The sequence below is a fragment of the Macaca nemestrina genome, chromosome 6, assembly GCF_043159975.1.
Source record: "Macaca nemestrina isolate mMacNem1 chromosome 6, mMacNem.hap1, whole genome shotgun sequence".
Classification (NCBI taxonomy): Eukaryota; Metazoa; Chordata; class Mammalia; order Primates; family Cercopithecidae; genus Macaca; species Macaca nemestrina.
Genome location: NC_092130.1, coordinates 85,508,895 through 85,525,891, shown reverse-complemented (window position 1 = coordinate 85,525,891; position 16,997 = coordinate 85,508,895). Strand labels below are relative to the sequence as shown.

The following is a 16,997-nucleotide window of genomic DNA, read 5'->3' as shown; positions in this document are numbered from 1 at the left end:
TTGGTGAGGCATCATGTGGAACACGGGTGACAAAGAGATGGCAAAGAGGGGGTGTCCTCTCCATTTCTCAGAAAATGCTGTGGCTTCAACTCAGTGAAAAATGACGAGCCTAGAAGCCTCTGCTGCATTGTAGAGCAGGAGCTGAAACCCAGCATGGACCTCAGGGCATCTCAGTGGGAAGCCGCCATGGGGGCTGCAGATGCCTCAAGTGCTGTAGACGGAAAGAGGGTGTGCGCGTGGACTAACACGTGTGGACTCTCCTTCGGCTTGTGTGAGACACCCCCAGGCACTCCCAGAAAATACATCTTGGAGGGTGAGAAGTGAGGGCATTTTTTAGGGCAGAATCAGTCCTGCTGTGCAGATGGTTGGCAACAAGCTAGTGAAATATGTGTGGTTACTCTTAATGTGACTTCATCTGTACTCACAGGCTGATGAGGGCTGCAAAACATGTGGCCACAAATGAACGTTCTTTAGGTTTTTTCCTTACTTACTCACTGTGCAGGGTTTGACGTTGTACATCCCTGCAGGCCCCTGGAAGTTTTCCTCTTCCCAATGCCCATTGCAGCATGATCTTTTTGCTCTTTCTATCTGGATATTGTCTCAGTCTCTTTGTTAAAAATTTTACCTACACATATGGTCTGTCTTGGGGCTTGATCTTCCCGCTGTGTACACACCCACTCCTTGAGAGGTTGTAGCTCCACACATGGCTCCAGCTGTCAGTTTTTACTTATGAGCATCACATATTTTTCTTTATCTGGACCTGTCTCCTAAGCTTCAGGGATGGCTATCTCATTGCCTACTGAAAAGACCCACCTGGGGATTCCTTAAGCCTCTCAGCCTCTAGGGAACCAAAACTGAATCTCTCCTAAAGCCACCCTCTTTCCTCCATAACTGCTCAGTGAGCCTGCATGCACCTTCAAGTACTTTTTTGGCCAGGGTGGAAACCTGGCAGGCATCTGTGCTACCCTCTGCTTTTACTTATGCACAGTGGCCAAACCCTACCAAGTTTGCCCCCTGAGTGCCTCCCTGGTCTGAACACCTGACTGCTCCCATTGGTCCAGCCCTCATTTGTTCTTCACTCCCTCTTGTAGCACCTCCACCCTCGCCTCGCTGCCTACTCCACACTGCTGCTGGGGCAATCTTTAAAAATACACACCCTATCTTGTTCCATCTTAAAACTAGTCCATGGGCTGGGCGCGGTGGCTCATGCCTGTAATCCCAACACTTTGGGAGGCCAAGGTGGGCGGATCACGAGGTCAGGAGTTTGAGACCAGTCTGGCCAATATGGTGAAACCCCATCTCTACTAAAAGTACAAAAGTTAGCTGGGTGTGGTGGTGTGCGCCTGTAGTCCCAGCTCTTCGGGAGGCTGAGGCAGGAGAATCTCTTGAACCCGGGAGGCAGAAGTTGCAGTGAGCCAAGATCGTGCCACCACACTGGGCGACAGAACAAGACTCCATCTCAAAAAACAAACAAAAAACTAGTCCATGTTTCCCCAGGACAAAATCCAGATTTCCTTGTGGGGATGTGGCCCTATGTGATGGGTCCTCCCTGCCCTGTTCACCATATCCCAGCTTCCCCTCAACATCTAAGAGACAGGAGGCAGCCAGTGGTCCCTGGTAAAACCCTGCCTCCAAGTCTAAAACAACCTGAAGGCTGAAAAACTGGATTGCTGTCCTAGCACTTTGGGAGGCCGAGGCGGGTGGATCACCTGAGGTCAGGAGTTAAAGACCAGCCTGGCCAACATGGTGAAACCCCATCTCTACTAAAAATACAAAAAAATTAGCTGGGCGTGGTGGCGGGTGCCTGTAATCCCAGCTACTTGGAAGGCTGAGGCAGGAGAATTGCTTCAACCCAGGAGGCAGAGGTTGCAGTGAGCGAGATCTCGCCATTGCACTCTGGCCTGGGCTACAAGAGCAAAAGTCTGTCTCAAAAAATACCGGAAACAAAGACAAAACACTGGACAGCTGGTCCCAGATGAGGCCTGCCCTTTCCCGACTGATTCTTTCTGAATAATGTCCACCTGTGCACTGGGAAGATGGAGTGAAACCTTGGGAAGTTTGCACCGTTTGCAGCGAGGAGGAGCCTGGCCTTTCCTGTTCCTGTGTCCTGACCTGGAACTCAATCTGTGAGCTGGGAAACCTGCTATCAGGACTCTCTCTTGTTTTGCTGAGAGCTATTTTTCCTTTTTTCTTTTCATCCAATAAATTCCATTTTCCTCACCCTTCTATGTGTCCGCAAGCCTCATCTTTCCTGGTCGTGTGACAAGAGCCCAGTTTTACCTGAACTAAGGGGAACGTTCTGCAACAATTTCTCCTTTGCTCCAACTGTTTGGACTCTGAGCCATGTCCTCACTGCTGCCACTCACACTTGGGACCTGTTGCTCCCTGTGCCCAGGGTGCCCTTCCTCTTGTTTCTGGGTGGCTGACTCCTGCTGGCCCAAAGGGATCCAGATCAGGATGGTGTGTTAGCACCTCTAAGAAGTACCCAAAAACACTCACCTCTTTCCCCCATGGGATGGGTGCCCCTCCATGGGGCTCACGTGTCATACTGCGCCCTGACTCATCACATGTCATTGTTCCTTTGTATTAATTTTCTGTGATCTATAGTGAGTTCCTTGAGGGCAGGGAAAGGACTTTTATCTCTGCATTACCACAGCCCACACTGGTTCTTATCCATCCATCCACCCATCCATCCAACAGACATTTATTAATCAACTACTCTCAGCCAAACACAAACATCCATCATACAGCCCCAGGTCTTAGGAGTTTATAGTTTAGTGGGCGATATAAACACGGAAAATGGACTGTTAGAAAGTATTCTGGTTAACAGAAATGTGTATGGGCATTAGGTTAACCAAAGGGAGTAATCATTCCCACCTGGAGGTTGGCTGGGGAAAGGGCCCATATCAAAGGAGAGCCAGGCTGAATCTTGAGGGATAAGAAGCTTGTGAGTGTACAAGGAAGGGAAGGGCATTGCAGGCAGAGGGAGTAGGAAGAAGAAGAACAACATAAACAGTGCTCAACATTGAACATGAATAGAGCGTTGGGGTTTGAGTAGGGAGAGGAGAGAGAGACAACTGGAGAGCAGGCAGAGAACAGGGGAACTTTACCACATTGCAGAAGGAGGACTTCACACACAGGCACCGAGGAGCGGAACAGGTATACTTTACACATGGATAGATTTGTAGTCAAATGTTTGATGTATTAGTGACGGTGTCACATCTCCCAAGTCACACAGTGAGTACCTAAATGCAGTTTGATCACAGAAAGGCTGTAATGAGTGACAGGAATGCTCTGGAGCTGGCAAAACTTTCAAGGTCCCTCTGTGTTCACCCTGGGACCAGTCCTGGCTTCCACAAGGTTTGAAGTGTACAAAGGGGCGGTTCAGGGGGTGGTGGGCTGCCATTGCTCCAGCTGCCCTCAAGGCTGCTACACTAAGCATGGCTGCCCATGTGGCCCCCTAGGCATGCTGCTGTGGAGGCTCAGGTGAGAGAGCCTTAGTACCAGCCGCCCTTTTCAACCTCAGACAATGAAGGTTCTGGTTTGGGGCCGTGCCTTGTTTTCAGAGTCTAATTCTTTAGGAAGCTCTCTCTGGCCCTCTTCAGATTTGACTGCGGGGGTCACTGGCTCTGGCTCTAACTGCAGTCTCTCTGGCCAGATGTTTCCTTGCCTTCTACCTCTATGTGGGGCTGTGTGATACTGAACTCGGTAACACTGACAGCTACCATTTACTATGTACCTACTGTGTGCTGGGCTCAGTGCTAAGAGCTTTATATGCATGATCTCTAATCATCACAGCAACTTTGAAAAGTTGATATTTTGGATCCCAAACTGACTGGAAGAATAAGGAAAGTCTTCCTAACCTGAGGGACTTGAAGTTCAACCAAGGTCAGGAGTAGAGGCCGCCTCCCTACAGGCCGCCTCCCTACAGGCTCTGCCATACATTTGGAAAGTCTCTCTTGTTGCCCCGTCTCTGCAAACAACCATGTCCAGAGGAAATGGGAAAGTGTTATTCTAAAGTTTTCCCACAGGAAACCTCACCTTGTGTTATTGGTTAAATTGCATCACAGGCTAATTCCTGACCCAGAGACTAGCAAAAGGAATGGAGTGACCACCACTTTTGGAGAAAATGAGGCCCATTGCTGGATTGGAACTGGTTTGACTTCTAAAGGGAGAGCTCTGATGGGGAGAAGTAGATTCCTTAACAAACAGGAATTCCCTAGGAAGGAAGAAGAGAAAAATGGTGGTGGGGTAGGCAACCAACTGCGTTCATTGCCAACTCCTAGCACAAACTTCTTAGAACGAGTGAGCCACCAATGGGAACTTTATCTTGCTTAGACAGACAAAACTGAAAACGCTGAAATAAAAGGTGGGGCTTGTGCTGTTGAGAAGAAGGTTTTATCTACTCCAGGCCTAAATGTTTTTCAATGAGGTTATCGAAATGATATTTATTTAACAAATAAATATCCCATTGCCGTAGGTATCAGTATCTGTCATTTGCAGGTAAGAAAACAGACAGAGGAAGGTTAGGAGACTTTGTCCTGGGCTTCCCAGCAAGGAAGAGGCAGATGTGGGATTCAAGCTCAGGTGCTGGGTCCAAAGCAGATGCTCTCTCTGCTGCTCTACAGAGCAAATTCCAAGGTCTTAAAGGAAGGATAACACAAGCCTGAAAGGGGTCCCGAAGACCATCCATTGTAACCCCCTCATGAGCTTGCCTCCATGCCGTGGCATTTTCCCACGGGGCACTTGTCCAGCCTCCCCTTGCGCCCCTCCATGGAACAGGCAGGAATTCACATCTATGAAAAGAATGCTGAGTGTCCCTCATGGAGCGGGAGCCCACTCCTCAGGGAAACTGTGCCTGCACCCAAGGCACACACAACTTTCAAGTAAGAGGGAACATGTCATAGTGTCATTCAGGATCTCAGATCCAGGATCAGGGAGAGGAACCACCTGTGTGCGAGACATCATATGAGATAGAATCACAGCCTTGCTTGTGAGAAAGAAAAAGAGTGGTCCCAAACAGAAGTGAATTGAGATTCACATTGCAAGGCTTTTCTGAAAACACACCTGAGCACATTTCTCTCTGAAATCTCTTTGTGATGTTTCTACCAGCTGGCGGTCTGTCTGAGCACCAGCTCCTTCCTAAGCTAGGCTTACTCCACACAGCTAACAGAGGCTCAGCAGTGCTTAACTAGGCCTGTCATCAACTCACCCCACAACTAAAATGAGACATTCCTGTTATCATCTTATTCCTAGTCTAACTTTTATCTGGATAATTCTTTTTGTCGATACACGTTCAACCCCCAAACAATCTATGAACTGGATATCTTTTTGTTGTAAATACAAAAATAAAACATTGACAAGTGTTCAATTTAAATACTCCTTGAAGGGGCACTAATTAGAAATATATCAATATAATGAAATACTTTAAAATGTTTTTTTAAGAGGCAGAATTAAGTCAGTTGATACGAAATAACATATCTCTAAGACGTTAAGATATTGATTAAGATGTTATTAAGATACGTTATTAAGATGCAGCACAGTGACATCAGTATGCTAGCTACCATTTATGTTTAAAAAATGGTATCTCGAGTGGGACTTTCTTGTTTGTTAGAGTAGAATTGGAAGGGCAAAGCTGAGGACTATGAAGGATTAATAATGCACCTTGTATAGAAAGCCACCAACAACAGGCCAGAATTCCTTTCCAGGGCTTTCTTAAAGATGAAACAACTGACCTTGCAGCTATCAGCACACACTCCCCACCTTCCCACCCTAGTTGGCCTAGTAACCAGTGTTGGAGTTTTTCCTTCCCCACCATGCCCTGCTGCAAGCCACATGAAATGGGCTCCAAGAGAAACATCATTAAAGATTGGAGTTTACTTGCAAGAAGAGGAGGCCGGTGCCTCATTTACCAGTTGGTCAGCTGCTTAGGTATAGTTGATGCATTGATCTGCCCTGTTCCTGTTGAGCAGGGGCAAAGAGCCTTGGGAGAAACGGCAGAGTCTGGCTTGAAAGGGACACGTGAGTCTCCGATGGGCAAGTGGACACCATGGAAGGTGACAGTCTTGAGTTGTCTTGTTTCCTGTCACCGGGCAAGGAGACCCAAGCATAAGAGGCTATGGGGTGTACACAGAGGTAGAGGCTGAAGGGGCTGGAAGAGGTCAACCTGCAGCTGGATCCGCCACATTGGAGAAGCCATGTATGTGAGAGAGCCTCTCTGAAGAACTTACCTGCTAGCCTCAAAGAGCCTGTTTTAGGGTGCCAGACATTCAGATGGTTAGTGTTGGCCAGTGAGGCCATGAGCATTCACAGAGAAAGAACCATAATGCAGGAAGTTCAGTAAGGAGACAGTTACCCTCCCTCCCCATTGCCTCTCCCAGTCCCCAACTTTGATAAAGGTTAGGCAGAAGTTGTCATTGAACCTGATCATGACTCATCCCTCTCTACTCCAAGAGGAAAAGTGAGGGGACAGGAGTAAAAGACAGATATGCCCCTTGCCCACTGCAGGTGCCCCCAGCTCATGATGGGGGTGGGTGGTTTGAGTAGGTAAGATCATAATTTTAGACTAGATTAGACCAGAATTTTTAACAGCTAAAAGCAAGAAGAAAGCTATGGGACCCCTTCATTTTCTGCCTCCCTCATAGGGATGGGAGATTGGACAGAGCACTCTTGTAAGTTGTGATCAGTTAAAACCCCCCTCCCACATTTTAGGTTAGTTTCCCACAGCTCCATATATGTGGATATGGGCAGACTATCTCTGGAAGGATAGAGAAGAAATGAGGATATGCCTCTTGAAGAATGACTTGCAGACTGACCCCAGGCCAGATATACTTCCTGCATATCTTTTGTGCTAGTTTTTGTGTTCTTGTTATCACATATAAATATTACACAAAATAGGCAGAAGGCATGCCAAAGCAGTAAGAGGGAACAGGGAGGATGAAAGAATGGAAGACAGGACCCTTATAGCTCAGAAAAAAGCAATCAAATTTATCTCTTTAAGGTAACAGGTTCACACTGAGGTGCAAAACTCAAATCTATTATTTGTCCCAGAAGGAGTGGGGTGATGGGAGCTACTCTGCGCTCGGTTTGGTCCTGAGGGGCAGAGAAAGTGAGGATAAATGAGGATACTTCCAGACAAGTTGCATGCTACAATTGGCCTATCCGGTTGGCAGGAGACAGAAGAGACACTGGAATGCACACAGCCTTCCACCTGCCTGCCCTCTGCCTAAAGGAGTCTCTTACCCACATCCTGGGTCATGAGAGCATTCCAGAAAGTGGAACCTGACCCTGGCCTTCCCCACCAGACCACCTGCAAAGGAAAACTCGCCAGATTCAAGTATGAGTAGTCAGAAAGCGCCATCACGAGATCTGTGTACAGACAACAACAGAGGAGAGGGGTCTGGGACAGGGAGAGAAGAAACAGCACCGTGGCATTACAGATGCATGTACTGGATTCTCCCTGTGATGCTGTTTGTAATAACGATGATAATAATCACTTTAAAACTTGAGAATGGCCTAAATATCCATGAATAAGGAACTAATTATACAAATCATGGTACATCTATATAACTAGTTCTTTTGAAGCCTATTTTGTGTAATATTTGTACATGATAACAAGCCACCAAAAACCAGCATGAAAGGTATGCAGGAAGTATACCTGACCTGGGGTCAGTCTGCAAGGCATTCCTCAGGAGGCTTTTCCTCATTCCTTCTGTATCTTTCCAGAGATAGTCTGCCCATATCCACAAAATCATGAGTTCTGTCTGTACATGCTAATATGGAAAGATATTCAAGATACATAAATCACTTTAAGTGATTTATTAAATAGGCAACATGTAAACATAGTATAAAATCCTAATAATACAAAAGGGTATACAGTGCAAAGCAAGTTTCTCTTTTTTTAAAAACCACAAACATGTTTATTCCTCTAAAAACAGTATACCATCTTTCCAGTTTTCAAAATGTTATTATCAATTATCTGCAGATTACTCTCATTAATCTGATTTTTACAAATCTCAGACAGAGCAGAGCAATTCACCAGCACCATCATCAAGCAAGCTACAAATCTATTCTTTACCGAAGCAAGGAGACACTTAAGATCAAGTCAAGAGAAGAGCTTTCAGTGTTTACAGAAGGGTAACTCACATCCATTTGTCATACATTTCAGGGTCCCATATCCCCCTTTTAAATTGTCTAACTCCTAACTCAGTTTATTTTTATAGTGTGAAAACAAGGAGTCACCCAAGTGAGATATTCCTTCAGAGCACTGTTGAAAATGAATCAAACATGGAGATCCCCCAGATCCCTGTTCTCAAGTGTTAAAAATATTTTATATTAGCACACAGAATATCCTTAGATATATTCCATTATGTTCTAAAGAGTTTGTGTTTCCCCCTTTTTGATGATGTTTTCAATTTCTTCCGAGACCTTTCCTGTATAGTCAATTGGTTCTATTGCTTTTAACTTCTCTTGATACTCCAGTGGCAAACCATTTTTTTTGCACCCATGCAAATAATCTTTTTATACTGTGAAGACAGAGGAGTACTTTCGTAATTTGTCATCAGATAACTTTGACAGGTTAGTTCTCTTTCTTCTTGAGTTGAAACTTTAACTTCTATTGCAACATATTTTCCTTTTTTTTTTTTTTTTTTTTTTTTTTTTTTTTTTTTTGAGACGGAGTCTCGCTCTGTCGCCAGGCTGGAGCGCCGTGGCGCAATCTCGGCTCACTGCAACCTCCGCCTTCCGGATTCAAGCCATTCTCCTGCCTCAGCCTCCTGGGTAACTGGGATTACAGGTGTGCGCCACCACACCCAACTAAGTTTTGTATTTGTAATAGAGACGGAGTTTCACCATGTTGGCCTGGATGGTCTCGATCTGCAGGCGGGCCACACAAAAAAACGCCGCTGAGGGGTTTCGGAGGTGGATACTCTCGTCAGCAGGTTGCTGCCGTAGAGGAAGTACAGAAAACTGTCCTCATCCGGGCCCGGGACGTCCCTGCAGCCCGAGTTCGCCATGTCCCACTGCTGCCTGAACGGGAACCTGGAGCAGAGCTGTGAGGAGCAGCCAGAGAGAGCAGCGCGGCGGCCCAGGACCCTGGCCCAGTGACTCCCTGGCCACCGCCTCCAGCAAGTTGCTCTTTTACCCTATTCCTCATCAGTTCAGATTCTCTCACCAGGGGCAACCCCTATTTTTGGATTCTTGTGCCAGGATATGTTATTAAATTTTTTTAAAAAGGTCAGACCAGCGTATGATTCCATATGTGTGAAATTTAGAAGATTACATATATATTTGCAGGTGTGGGTATATGTACAATATATATAATATGTTATATATATACACAATACAATATATAAAATCAATATATATTATTTTTTCTAAAAAGGGACTGATGACTCAATTAATTAATTAATTAATAATTTCCCCATCAGTCAGATGAGGAAGGGGCTTTTTATTTTCCATCTTTCTTCATTGACTATTTACCATATGCACTTTCACTTGTATGTTTACTCGTTTTATTTATTTAAAGTAGGTACTGGGATGTAGGGAGGTGGAGAAACCAGTTTGGACTAGACTTTAAAGAATGGTGGCAGAAGGGTATGAGATACAATAATAACCTGAGGGAATAGCAGTGTTGAGAAAAAGCATCTTTTGTTTAAGGGAACCTTGACTATATTTGTTTTATTTTTTCCTTTTGTAGAGGAAGCAACTAGTTGACGGGAGGAAATATGAGCGAGAGAGAGACAGAGAGAGAAAAAGAGGATGCTTGATGGAGCAAAGTCACCAACAGCACTGGAGGAGGGGACAGAGGGCCAGGCAGTGGGACTGACCTCAGAAAAGACAGGTGCACCTTTGGAGGGTGCACCAGAGGGGGCGGGGAGGGGACAGACAAGGAGGGTGCCGAGGCTGAGGATGGGCAAGCTAACTGGCCACAGTGCAAGCCCAAGGGGACAACGGATTCCAGACTCTGGACACATGGCCGAAATAGCCAACTGTGGGTTCCTGGCTACAGAGGAGGTGAGTGGAGCCAGGAGAAGAAGATGAGAGAGCAGAGTGGGGAGGCATTAAGTCAAGATGAAGATGAAAACTGGTTTAGTGCCAGGGTTTAAAAAAACAATAATATTTTTAAAAGGTTATGCTCAATGACAGGAAATTCAGGCTCTGCGTGACAGGAAATTCAGTAGGCACTCGGTGAGCTGCATGACTGAATTTGTGTAGCAATGTCAGAAATGCTGAAACAAAACAATAAAAGTTTTTTAAAAAATACTTTCAAGCTTTTGGGAAACATAATTTTGGTTAACATGACCCCACAATTAAATGAAGTCTATTTAATTATGGAGGCAGTACTTCTGGAGGAAAACAAATTGCCTAGGCTGTAAATTTAGCAATGCAACAAACATGAAATCAATAGTTTATTAATATCAGGTGTATGGGTATAGACTTGCCTTATACAGAAGAGTTACATTCACACACCTGGTTGCAAAGAAATTAAACATGAGCTGAGATGCTCAAAGGAAATGAATCACTTAGGGATAGAGCATCTTCAATTAGAAAGGACAGTTTGTCCCACCCAGAAACAATCTCTGGGCTCATGTGTAGATGGAACTGTCACTTGGAATGACTTGTCAAAAGAGCTTGAGGTCAAACTAAAGCTGAAACTGAAAGGTAAAACTCTGAGCTAATAATAACTATTGACTCACATCACCAGAAAGTTTAGGAAAGGAATCAAGAGGAAACAACAGCCACTTAGCCCTTCCTCATCCAAGAATCCTTTCTGCCATTCCTTTCCATCCAGCACTTTTTCCCTGTGTAGTAACTTTCGGCTTTCATATTTCATTACTCCTCTGCAGAATATGAGGTTCAACTACAGGACTCTCACACAGATAGATGAGAAGTGTACTTGTGACAAAATGTTCTCCAGTGGGCTTCTAGCTAATATATTTCTGGCACATCCAAACTATGAAAGAGGATGCAATTGTTGATAAAACCAAGGAAGGAATGTATGTGCTGAGTATTCTGTGTCTAAAATCAAAGTGGGCTGGGTGCAGTGGGTCACGCCTGTAATCTCAGCACTTTGGGGGACCGAGATGGGTGGATCATTTGAGGTCAGGAGTTTGAGATCAGCCTGGCCAACACGGTGAAACCCCATCTCTACCAAAAACACAAAACTTAGCTGGGTATGGTGGCATGTGCCTGTAATCCCAGCTACTTGGGAGGCTGAGGCAAGAGAATCGCTTGAATCTGGGTGGTGGAAGTTGCAGTGAACTGAGATCACAGCACTGCACTCCAGTCTGGGTGATAGAGTGAGACTCCATCTCAAAACAAAACAAAACAAGAAGAAAACAAACAAACAAACAAACAAAACCACTCACAAAAAACAAAAAACAAAGTGCAGAACCATGTGTGTAGGACAATCTCTTTTTTATGAATATAACAATCTAGGGTATGAAAGCATTATATACATGTGTGTATGATTATATATGAATGAGATAGAGCTGTATATCCTAACATGAAACATTTCCAAGCAAAAAACATACTAAGTTTGTTACTTTGCAAAGTAATATCTACATCTAAAAAATGAAAAAAAAAATTACACATGTATAGATGCATGTTCTGTGCAGTGTGGGTGCCTAGACAGGGGACTGGGCAGTGCGACCTTGAGCAGGAGTGACCTGGAGCAGGATGGTGCAGGTTTTCAGCTTTCCTCTGTAGGTTTCTATATTATTTGAAACTTACACGATCAGGATATATTCCTATATGACTTACGTAAGAAAATAAAGAGAAACAGTAAGTACCAAAAATGAAAAGTACGTAATCAACTCTTTGAGGCCTTCATGGGAAACTGGAGAACCAGACAGGAGTTAATACGAACATGAAACACATCCAGGTCTACTAATCATGACCACGCTGGGAAAGAGGGGACAGAGGGTTTGGTAGTCATGGCAGGCCCAAGTATCTTGCTTCTGCAGTATTCAGAGAAATGTGGAGACACCGATCTTGCAAGTCCATCTCAAAAGGTCTTGGCCCTTCAGCAGTGACATGGCAGTGGGGAGGAAGGAAGAAAACAGACTGTCTCTGTGTGACTGGTGATGCCTAAGGGCTGGAGCATGAGATGGTCCCCAGGCCCTGTGCCATAACTGACATGCAGGAATAGGTGTTGGCACTGGTGAGAGCCAGTCTGCGTGTGACAGAAGCAGCAGATGATCAGAAATGGAGGGGGCTTTCTGACAAGGGCACCATCATCCCATGGGGAAGGAACATCTGACTCTTGGCTCACACTAAGATGCTGCCAGAGCGGCTGGTCTCAAAGGGCAAAACAACAGCCCGAGATGGAAAGTCTTCATGACGCAGCCTCTTGAGGTCCTTCTGCTCAAGGTAAGACCCCTGCTTGCCTGGCTCTATCTGGATTGCTGAAAATACTCAAGCACAGGGCAAGCTGAGGAAGGGGTGTGTGGAGGGAGGTGAGTGGTGGCAACAAGTCAGTCTTCTGAATCCCCTATCAAAAATCTGAGAAAGGTAACTTTTTACAATGAGGGTTGGAAACACTGACGCAGAAGATGCTGACTGGGGAGGTTTGGAGCCAACCATGGGTCCAGGTCGGTCCATTACAATAGAACCAACACGGCAACCTGGAGTCACATAGGCTAATCTAAACCAGCCTGATGGATCCCCATGTCCTTCCCAGGCCTTCACTGCTCCAAGAGTAACCAGTCACATGTCTCAGTAGCAGGAAGGAAGTCATTGACCTCACAGCAAGTGAAGCTGGTGAAGGAACAGAAGAGAGGTGAGAATCTCCACAATGAGGGCAGGGCAGCATGGAAGAGGGAGTCCAGGCCCTGCCAGCGGAGGAGATGGGGACATAAGGCACAGCTGTGGAAACCCTGGGCCACCACTCTGCAGCATCCCCAAAGCCTGCTGTGGTACTCTGTGGCTGCCCTCTGCATCCCGTCTGGCTACCAAGGCAAAAGGGTCTCAGCTGTTTAGGCTAGTGCCAGCCACACTCCCTCTAATGCCTAAGTGAGGGTTCCTGAGGCCTCCACTTCAGCATCTGGGATACCACAAGGGGGTGCCAGGAGGGGAAGAGGCCCTAAACATGAGCAGGGGATTTTGGCATCCAAATGTGTTGGCCTGGAGACTGTGAGGAACATAGAAGCTTGGAGAACACACAGCAGGTGTTGGTGTGAGGCTGGGCGATGCGAAAATGGAGACTGGGGTTGGGAAACCAACTCATGGTACAGAGGAAACACAATACTGTAGGCCTTTACATAACCGGCTTTCAACCTGTCTGTACAGGAGAGTCTCCTGGGAAGCTTTAAAAATACCTGTCTGGGCCCCAACCCGGAACAATTAAATTGGAACCCCGGGAGTCCTCTTGGACTTATGCTCCTTCCAGAGACCTTCCTTCCTCAGAGGAAAACACACTCAAAGGTGTCTTTTCCGTCTTTGCTGGGAGGCAGAAAATTCACATGGCGCACAGGCTTCTCTGCCATGTCTTGGGAAGTTTACCTGCTCTGTGAGGTGCTGTTTCACTATGAAATTTACTCCCCTGTGACTTTCAATCCAGGAAACTGAGTCTCAGGGACCCTGGCTAACGACAGCCCTCACCTCCCTTTGGGTGTATCCCCATTTATTTATGGAAAGTATTTTCTGCCACTTGAAGCACAAAGATTTACTGAGGGGAGGGTGTAGCAGAGTGGTGGGTGAATCCTGAGTGGAGTTGCTTTGCTGTGCAGGTAACTTCCTCTTCCCCCTTATGGCATGAACAGACACAGGTGTTCTGAGTTCTGGATTCCCTTGTCCTGGGTGTGGAATGGACAAATGCTAAGCTCTTTTGCTTTTTAGAATGGAGATGTTGTTTTGAAATGTAAGCTGGAGAGAGGTAGGGGACGGCAACAAGGCTTTGAGAAGAAGAAGGGAGTGGCCTGGCTCTGATGGCAGAGAGAGGGTGGCCAGTCTTGAGTGGTGGGGACTTGTGTGCCATTCACCATCCAGCACCCAAGTTGAGATATACATCTCAGGTGAACCGAGTGAACTGAGGCCCTGGATACCTGGGGAGGAGACCCAGAGTCTTAGGAACTGGGGGCCAAGTGAAAGGGCCAAGGATCTTGCCTGACCTGGAGATGGTGGGGGCCACCAGAGGAGCCTGCAGATGGGGACATTGTCCTGGGGGCCTGGACAAGGAGCATGGCTACCATGCTGCACTGAAGGCCCCTGCCCAATGTTCCTGAATGGTGGAAACTCTAGGACTCTAGACTTCTTTGATCTTCCCAAGGGAGGGATGAGGGCAAGGTGATTGGGGACTGGGCCAGATTTAATTTTCTTTAGAGAAATTAAGAAACGTGGCAATTCTTTTTTTTGTTTGTTTTTGAGATGGAGTCTCGCTCTGTCACCAGGCTGGAGTGCAGCAGCGCAATCTTAGCTCACTGCAATCTCCACCTCCTGGGTTCACGCCATTCTCTTGCCTCAGCCTCCTGAGTAGCTGGGACTACAGGCACCCGCCACCACACCCAGCTAATTTTTGTATTTTTAGTAGAGACGGGGTTTCACCACGTTGCCCAGGGTGGTCTCGATCTCTTGACCTCGTGATCCGCCCACCTCAGCCTCCCAAAGTGCTGGGATTACAGGCTGAGCCACCGTGCCCGGCTGAAATGTGGCAATTCTTATGCTCTAGGGTAGTGGAGTGATTCACACGACCTATATAGATTTGTTGGTTTAAGCAGATCATTGAGAGGGGGCGTTTCCATGCAGTGACTTTGAAGAAGAGGGTAGAATTAAAGTCTGGTGTACGGCATGAAAAAACCCAACAGAGCCAAAGGGGTGATGCAGGAAAGCCAGGGGAGGAGATCCTGGTAGCAGGTGTTCTAAAAGGAACTTTTTCCTCCTCTAGGGCATCTTCGGTGAAGTTGAAACTGGTTCCCCAACGTTTACATGTGATGGCTTCTCTTACCCCAATTCCTTCTTGGAAATGTTTTAAAGTAACTCTGATTTATTGTTACAAAAACTCCTATAAAAATGTGTTTCCTGACATTCCTGACCCCTAGCTTCAGTTCCTCTCGCCAAAAGCAACTGCTGTTACCAGTTTCTCGTGTCTCCTTCTGGGGACGCCCTTCACGTATTTTTCCTTAAACAGTATCATTTCTGCTGCTGTTCCGCCCCAGCCCTGGCCACTTTGCAATTGACCTTGAGCAGTGTACCCCTAACTCATTTTTAGAATGCTACTCACGATTCCATTTTGTGAATGTACCCTCATACATTCAACCAGTCTCCTGTTATTGGAGTTTCCAGCATGACTTTCCCTTCTATGTGAGTGTTTTCTTTTGGAGAACTCAGAGGTACCTGGCCGAGGGGAACTCAGGAACTTGAGGTCAGAGGACCCAGAGAGTTGGAATCCTGGGGCATTGTTAATATTGGGGATCTTTGGGGTTTCCCCAGCCAAGGCATTGGAGATTTGAGGTGATACTAAAAATATCTCAAGGGTGGATATTTCAGTTTTTTCCCTCCTCTGAATCCCAGAAATTTCTGGACTAAGCTTCCCGTATGTGCATTAGTTGAGGGCTGAAGAGAATGCACCTTTCCATGCCCTGCAGTCCGACCCGGAGGTTCTCCATAAAATTTGATTGAATTGAATATACCTTATCTTTTGTGAACAAAAATACAGCATTTGTTGCACAGTTGTTTTTTTTTCCTCCTCTGAATCTTTCAGTAGAGAATGGCAGTCCTTGCAAAGACCTTCTTATTAGTTTTGGGAATCAGCAGATGGTGTCTGACATGCACTTAATTTGTTTTTTCCTTCCCCCGCAACTCTGGCCCCGTCTCTTTTAGGCCCTGCTGTTTTACTGGGCTGAGCAGTGTCCTTGCCTTTCAACATCACCCTGAAGGCCCTGACCCGTGAGTACTGATTCACAGGCGGTGTCGGAGGCACTTTAAGATTCCTGCCATGTCATCCTGTTCCTCTTCTGACGCAGGCGAGAGCAGTAATGTTCCAGTTGGGCGTTGGCTTCTTCCAGGACTGGGTCAACATTCAGGAATTATGAAACTAGGTGCCTCATTTCCTCATGATCTGAAAAACCAATGGAAATTCCCTCAGGAGGAACAATGGGCGGCTGCCGTATAGACACCAGCTGGGTATCCTCATAGATGGAGTTTGAGATGAGGAAAGGGTGATGCCCCTTGATAGCAACTTAATGCACATGGGGCATTATTCTGACACACGGTGACACAGCTGGCTGTTGTTACTCCTCTTGGATTATTCCATCCCTTGTACTGAGAGCAAGGTCAGCCCCACCAGGCTGAAGCAATTGGTTGGGAGGAAGGTTTACATAATAGAAAGGAGAAAGAGAATGATGCAATCTGCATTTTTATTTCTTCCTCACCTAGCTGAATTCTATGGCAACATTCTCAGAAACACTAGGTCCTAGCTCAGGATTCCCAGTTGTGGCGGTGGGAGAGGTGCCTCCAGGAAGCATCGCAGGACTTCTGGAAGTATACACAGGGCCGATACTAGGCAGCAGTTCACCATGCGGCAAGGACCAGCAGCAGTTCTGATTGGTTGGGGCCAACGCCATCTGGGGCGTTAATATTTTAAATATGTCTGGGTGTGTTCTGATATTGAATATTACATGAATATTTTATATGTGGAACATAAAGGAGGGGATTTCTTTTGTAATTCAAACTACAGGAATTGGTAGGTGAGATGGAGAAATTTTGCCATTGGCAAAATCCACTGGCGGTTGAGATGGAGAAATGCAAAAATCCCAGTGGGAGGAAAGAAATCCCTGGGGACCATCCGAGCATTTGGGATGGTGGTAGTAAAAATTTTGCACTTATCAGAAAGGCACATGAGTAAAATATGGTTGAGAAACACTACATAAAATAGAGGTGGTTCTGGTTTGATACCAGCAGGGGCGACACACGAGGAAAACCCCCATTATAAATCTGTGCATGCCGTTGGGGGGTGGTGTGTTGACAGACATAGAGATTGAAATCATTCAGCCTTGTGG

At 46.2% G+C, this 16,997-nt stretch overlaps 1 pseudogene; it reads right to left on the bottom strand.

Moving 5' to 3' along the window:
* Positions 1–8,373: 8,373 nt before the first annotated feature.
* Positions 8,374–9,015, bottom strand: LOC105491985 (gamma-glutamylcyclotransferase-like; annotated as a pseudogene).
* Between the last annotated feature and the right edge of the window lie 7,982 nt (positions 9,016–16,997).